Source organism: Acyrthosiphon pisum, chromosome X (assembly GCF_005508785.2).
Source record: "Acyrthosiphon pisum isolate AL4f chromosome X, pea_aphid_22Mar2018_4r6ur, whole genome shotgun sequence".
Taxonomy (NCBI): Eukaryota; Metazoa; Arthropoda; class Insecta; order Hemiptera; family Aphididae; genus Acyrthosiphon; species Acyrthosiphon pisum.
Genome location: NC_042493.1, coordinates 125105044 through 125112354, shown reverse-complemented (window position 1 = coordinate 125112354; position 7311 = coordinate 125105044). Strand labels below are relative to the sequence as shown.

The 7311-nt window shown below is 26.9% G+C and overlaps 1 long non-coding RNA gene across 1 annotated transcript; it reads left to right on the top strand.

Annotated features, from left to right (window-relative positions):
* The first annotated feature begins 3728 nt into the window (after positions 1-3728).
* LOC107883038 lies at positions 3729-6936 on the top strand. Its single transcript, XR_001679052.2, has 3 exons — positions 3729-4756; positions 6444-6547; positions 6659-6936. It is a non-coding gene; the product is annotated as an uncharacterized LOC107883038 (long non-coding RNA).
* The last annotated feature ends 375 nt before the right edge of the window (positions 6937-7311 follow it).

Sequence of the window (7311 nt, the reverse complement as noted above, 5' to 3'; positions counted from 1 at the left end):
TCAACGAGTACTTTTCACAGCCATACGACGTAAGTGAACACACATATATTTTGCACTCTGTGACAGATTATCAACTCCGTACCCAACTAATAATATTCTGTAGTAGGATAAAAAATAATGTAATTTAAGTGCCGATATGCATACCTCCTTAATTTTCCATACCCTTTGTAATTTGCCGCATTACTCCGCACTTCCCCGACTTCCCTTTTTCTATTTTTATCTTTTTTTTATTTTTATCTCACTACACTCAATAGTTAATTAATGCCACGGGAAAAACTTCAGACAAATTACGGAAAACCGCTTAAAATATGTTTTTAATTTCTAAAAATTTGTTTATCACCGTAGCAACGAATAAAAATAAAAACAACGATTTTAGTTATTTTAAATAAGGTACAAAAGAATTCAAATGACAATCTTTTAGATTCTGAGCGGATCTTATTTTTTAGGGAGATTGGATCATGATGGTACTTTATAGAGGTCATTTTTCGATTTTATCAATAGTTATTTAATGCCACGGGAAAAACCACCGAAAAATTATGAAATAACGCTAAAAATAGGATTTTAATTTCTAACGCTATGTTTATCACCATAGAAACGAATAAAAAAATATAATATTATATTATTAATTCAACTTATACAATATACATGGTATAATACCTAAATAATAACAATATAAGAAATCCAGACTGACAAACCGTCTCCGCTCAGAATTGTTTTTCTTATACAATGATGTTATATCAATAAATTCAAGTCTAATACAATCCATTATACAATGACCCACTTGTAACCTACTGTACAGCAGAACGACATCCACTTAATTGCTTTTTTAATAATTATATTACAATTTTAGCAATTTTTCATTTTTCCGGTTTTGTTATTCTTGATCATTTTTAAAAGTATCTACTGGGAATTTTCAATTCCGACATCTCATAAGAACCTACCAACTACAATCATGTTAGGGGTGGTTACGCTTTGAGAGTCTCTGACGCCGCGGACGATGCAAGATGCAAAATACTAGTGACTGTACCCAATCAGTTCTCCGAATTTTTAATAATAGGTAACTATGAATAATTTATGGGTAATTGCCAATGAATTGAAACCTATAATATATTTTAGATTCTGAGAGGAACGATGAATGTATTGATTTTACAATGATGTGTGTTTTTTTTTTATTTTTTTATTTTTTAATTTTAATTTTTTTTTTGTGTATGTGAACACGATAAGTAGTCGAAATAATGCTTCGATTTTCAACTTCAGTATCTTGATCGATTGGAAAGTGAATATCGTTGGTGCATTGGGGAGGTCAACATTTAAAATTCCCAGTAATTTTCAAAAGCGCCAAGAAAAACCAAAGAAAAATTAAGGAAAAACGGGAATTTTTAAGCATAATCGATTTTTCACAAAATTGAATTTGGTTTTTGGTGTAACTTTAAAAAAAATGAACGTAGATACATGAAATTTTGACTGAATGTTTATATTAGCATTTTCTATACACCATAACATTTTCAAAATATTTTTAGCTCTTTATGGACATTATCAGTTTTCATTTTTTTTTAGTTTTTTTTCTAAAAATATCAATAAAATTTGTTGGTTAAAAAAGCTTGAAAATGTAATAGAAGGTGCCTATTATATTGCTTCAAAGAAAAAATATTAAAATTATATTTGTAAAAACTGTAACAACTAACCCCGCTCTCCCCTGCAGACAATGGGTAATTGCTACACAGTTATTTCAGTTTTAGTGTAGACTATATATCAGGGATGGGCAACTGGCGGCCCGCGTACCTTTTTTATCTGGCCCGTGCTACATTTCTAGCGACCCGCTAGATTTTAAAGTACTTAAAAGTGGCCCGCTAGTTACATTGAGTTGCCCATCCCTACTATATATAAACAAAATATGAATAAATTGTATTTTATATGCAATATTTTATTTTGCATTATTGCTTCGGTTTTTAGATTATTGTTAGTCAAAATTAATTGTATTATAATCTATAACTATATTATACATAGTAGTTTAACTTAATGTTACTTATAGCATTTAAGTTTTAACATATTCTTGTAGTTAGGTAGGTACCTTAATTCGATAATCATAGTTATGTAATTGTTCAAAATAAAATATTTATTACTATATTGTTTTTTAGTAAATGTACCTAATTCATGTAAATAAATTTGGGCAATTAGGTAGGTTAATTATGATTAATTAATAAACTTTGAAAATTTAACCCTGTATAGACAACGCTAATATAAACATCTGTTGCAAATTTCAAGTGCTTACAATAATTATTTTTTGAGTTACAGTAAAATTAAGTTTTCGTTTTTGTCAAAAATTGGTTTTGCGTAAAAATTCGCGTTTTTCCGTTATTTTTTTAAGGTTTTTCCTGCCGCTTTTGAAAAGTATTGGAAAATTTTCACTTTTGACCCCCCAAAGTACCAACTAGATTCACTTTCCTTTCAGAAAAGGTACAACTTTTGAAAATCGAAGCATTTTTACTGCTCCAAAAGTTGTCGTCTGACACAAAAAAAAAAAAACACACATCATTGTAAAATCAATACATTCATCACTTCGTTCAGAATCTAAAAGGCGACGAGGAAATTGATGTACAAGTTAATTTAAACTTATTATACATTAAGTAATTGTCATTTAAATAACTAGAACACTTTTCGAGTGTAGAGAACTAATGGACATTTATTACAGTAATATATTATAATATAATATAATAATAAAATAAAATGTAATTGTGTTTAAAAATTATAACAAATATTTTATTATATTATATTATAGAGCGTAGTTTCAAGTTTCAATCTGTTCATGATTTTTGAATAAAACTTATATTTATTTATATTTATTTAATTTACTATTGAACATAGCATATTTTATAATTCTAATTTCAAATTATATAATATTATTTATTAATCACACTAATTTCTATATATAAATATATATATTGCTACATATAATTACTAATTATTACACTAGGAACTAAAAAGTTTTTTTATCGAATGTAATCGTTGCATTCAAATAGAATACTGTAAAAATACACTATTCTGTCCGAGGACGAAAGGGACGATGGATAAACTTCTTAACCAACATCTCTCACATACTCCATTACTCCACCCCACTGCACTTACTTTTTTTTAGGAAATGATAACTAATATTTTTATTTTTTTTATTTCAGACAATGGGTCATTGCTACACAGTTATATCGGTTTTAGTAAATCGTATACAAACTAAGAATGAATAAGTTTTGTTCATTTTTGTTTTAAATGTAGTAATTTTTCTTTTCATTATTGCTTTAATGATTATTTTATTGTCTAGTGGAATTTAAATATATTATAACAAAAAACCTAGTTATTATGATTACCTAAATAATTACTTTTACTTCTTAGTTATAACGCATTATTGTAGTTAATATAAATAAATAATTATGGTTATGTAGTAGTTCACACAGAGTTTATTGTAAATCATAAAAATAAGATATTTATATTTATTAGTATATTGTTTTGGGATCTTCGACAATTTAGCTCAGTCATTTAAGCGCACGAGAGTAAAATTATTCAGAGCAAGACAAATCAGTGCATCATGTTTAATAAAATATACTAAATTAATTGGTATAAACATAACAAATAATATAATAAAATAACAAATTAAAATAATTTTAAAAATATTATTATTGATAACACACATAAAGGTCGTGTTCATAGTCGATTCTTAAGAATAAGTATTGTTTAAGATAATTTTGATAATTTAAAAAAAAAAATTGTGATAATATCCAAAAGTAATGCCTAACCTAGGTATTGGTGATTGGCCAACCGCAAAAATAAGTACCTAATGCTTATTTTTTTCTTAAACTGACAGCTTGTTACCCCCAAAATAATTGATTATTATTCGTATTCGTGGATAAGGGGTCAGGTTCAATGCTCAAAGTCACTACGGCGTATATATGTATATTACGTGTGTTGATTTGTATATTTAATACTTAGTATACCAAGAGATAATTTTTTGTTGAGTTCTACGTATAATATTGTACGTAGAATTTGTTATCTATGATTTGGGACGTGAGTATCATCGTATGCTTTCAAAATCCCTAGGTACATCAGTAGCGAGAGTACATATACAGTCAATTCGCCAACCGAATGTAATTTATTATTGTTTTTACCGAATGTCTTGAAAGGTTTTTTGAAGGGGTCTTACAGTATAATAAAATATGAATAACAAAGGTGTTGTCTGGTGCCACTGATAATTGATTGGATTGTTTTTACTAAACGTTTAATCGGGGAGATGTAGAATATTATATATCAACTGACTCCATACGAACCTTCGCTATTAGTTATTCTGTGTTTTTATTTAAGTATAGAAATGTAATATATTACATTATTTAAAAACACATGATGTATAATTAAAAAAAGTTGCAGTTGCATGGGTAATTATCATAATTTAAAGTTTAAAGGGCTATGCAATATATTATGCGCATTGTATCGCGTGACAATAATATCATTATACTTTTGAAACTATAACCGTAGTCACGCATACGTATGATTATTAAATTGGTCAGTCGAGGAGCCACCTGCTATAATATTAAATTACATTATTTTGTTATCCTAGTCCTTCTCATACAGTTGGCAGATACCAGCAGTTTGCATGCAGTCGGCAAGCAGTAGGTATACCTACGTATTTTATGTAAATATTTTTTTTTTTAAAAATGCATAGTTATTTATGTATTATAACTTTTGGTTGAAGACGTTCAATGATTATCCACTGGTAAGTGTATCAAATCACTTTAGTGTAAATTATGTAAACTCGATGTTTAGTAAGCTATTATAAAAAACCGGCTATAATTTCGTTGAAAATATGTCAAATTGCAATGAAAAATATATTAAAATTACATAAAAATATCATATAATAATACTAGCTGATCGCGTGCACTTCGTTACCCGTTAAATTTCTAAACTGTGTATGACTCAAACTTTTTTAAATGCCTTATTTAATATTCAGTATATGATGTTCTAGATTTATCTTAATTTTTCTGTTGCCGAAATAAAAATTCTTATTAATTATAAATGGGAGCTATTGATTACAAAAAAAAAAAATATTATTATTATTATTATTATTATTATCTGTATAATATATAAAAGATAATATTTCTCATATAACCAATATCAACCATTTATAAGCAACAATTTCCATCGTAAATATCAAAATTCCTGTTTGAGCACCTCTTAAGATTAGGTAGGATACCCAGTGGCAGGTAATACGTACACATAAAAATGACTCGCTTACTTATATTATATATTATAGTAACTGACATAAGATGATCAAAAGATATGGTATAATATAATACCGGTAGTTGAATTGACTCAATGTTGTTTTAAGACATGAGCCCAATTAATATACACGTCATCGTTTTAACTTCAAAATAGTGTTAAATTAGAGAATTTCTCATTGAATGTTATTTAAAAAAAAATATGAATAATTATTATAATGTGCCTATCTTGATGAAAGTGTAATTTTTTTTATCTGTTATCAATATTCTAGTATATAAAAGATAGAAGATTGTTAACATCGATTTGTAAACCATGCCCAACCATGTAAGTTAAGGTATAGGACGACTGGCTTGAAATATGGTGTCCGAGTCGGACATCTAGTGTTAATGTATTATAGTATATCTGTGGAGCAAATTAACTGTAAAATACATAGAAGTGCACACAGGAGTATGACTTTAATATAATAATTATTAAAACCAATAGCAACGATTTATCGACAATCATTTCCACCGTAAATCTCAAGATCATTATTTTACAAAACCTCACATAGTCGAATTTCTAATATTTACCCATTTGATATTAGCCTATACTACTCAGGGATAATATAGATAAAATATTATATCTCTTTATAATAATTATATTATTATAGATTTAGATACAATATTATGTTACGAGTGTCGAGTTTCTATTAAATTTAGATATGGTAACGTACACATAATAGTAATAGGTACATATATTTCCGTGTTTCCCAAAATGTACTACGTGGTGTCTGTACAGGGGTACCGTAGAATATTAAATAGTCCAAAAGTAAATTTGAAAACCCAACGATGGTGGTGACAGAAACGATTAAGATTATGTAAATAAAAATGTATAAATTAGGTATAATTTAAATAAAATAAATATTTCCGTATTAACCATTAACATTTTTACTGTTTTTTATTTAATTTTATATTTTTTATGTTAAGCCATGATATGACTTAGTAAAGCATTCCCTGAGAAAATCTTGGTTTAAATAAAGTGATGTTGGCCATATAAGTTTGGGAAACCCTAATGTATTTCTGTATACAAATAACCAATAGTAAATAATACATTTCGATTTATTACATATTATTGTTATTATATTATATACATTTTCATTATAATATTTTGACTCAAGTTCTTAATATTAATTTGAACATTTATAGGATACAGTGCCTTCAAGAAGTAGGTACTGATGGAGATAATTATACTTATACACATAACACAAGAATCACCGTTCAAATTCACATCAAATGTTACTCAACTAGTGGTATACACAACTACATAAATACAAATAAACAACATAATATAATATATTTTTATTAATGAATTAAAAATTAAAAATATTAATTATAAATAATTTTATCTATACTCTATTCAGAATAAGAACCGACCAGGCTGTTGACGAAAACGAGTCGTTGCTCCATCATCTATCCCCATTACGGCTGCCTCAACAAATATTCACTATTGTCAAATAATTAATGAATTGGCCACCAAGTGGTCTGGCAACTACAATATAGTTGTAACATAAGAAATTTCTATTAAATATTCAAATCAATAGTGAATATTGTGTAGCTATGTGAATTTGTAGGAAAATGCGTTCTTTTTTGCTTATTTTAAAACGCAACTTTCCTTATAAAAATTTTGAATAAAATACAAATTAACTCACTTTAGAATTTTTTTTTTTAATTTTATGATTGTATTAAATTTTTTTCTACTATATTTTTTTAATTGAACAAGTATAATTAAAAATATAGTTTTTCTTATCACAGGTTGATAGATTTTTATACTTTTTATAACTAATTTAAATTTTGAATTAATTTTTTAAGTGAAGGTGCATTTTAAAGTGAAAATTTTATATGATAGTACCACGGTTTTTTGTTGATGTATAACGCGTTATAAGTACCTAATAGATATTATGATATGATTAATTTGGAATTTATTATAGGTACCTATTATAGGTCAATTTTTTTTTAATACCATAGATAAGTATATATATGTCTAATACATAGACTGATATACCGTCTCCGCTCA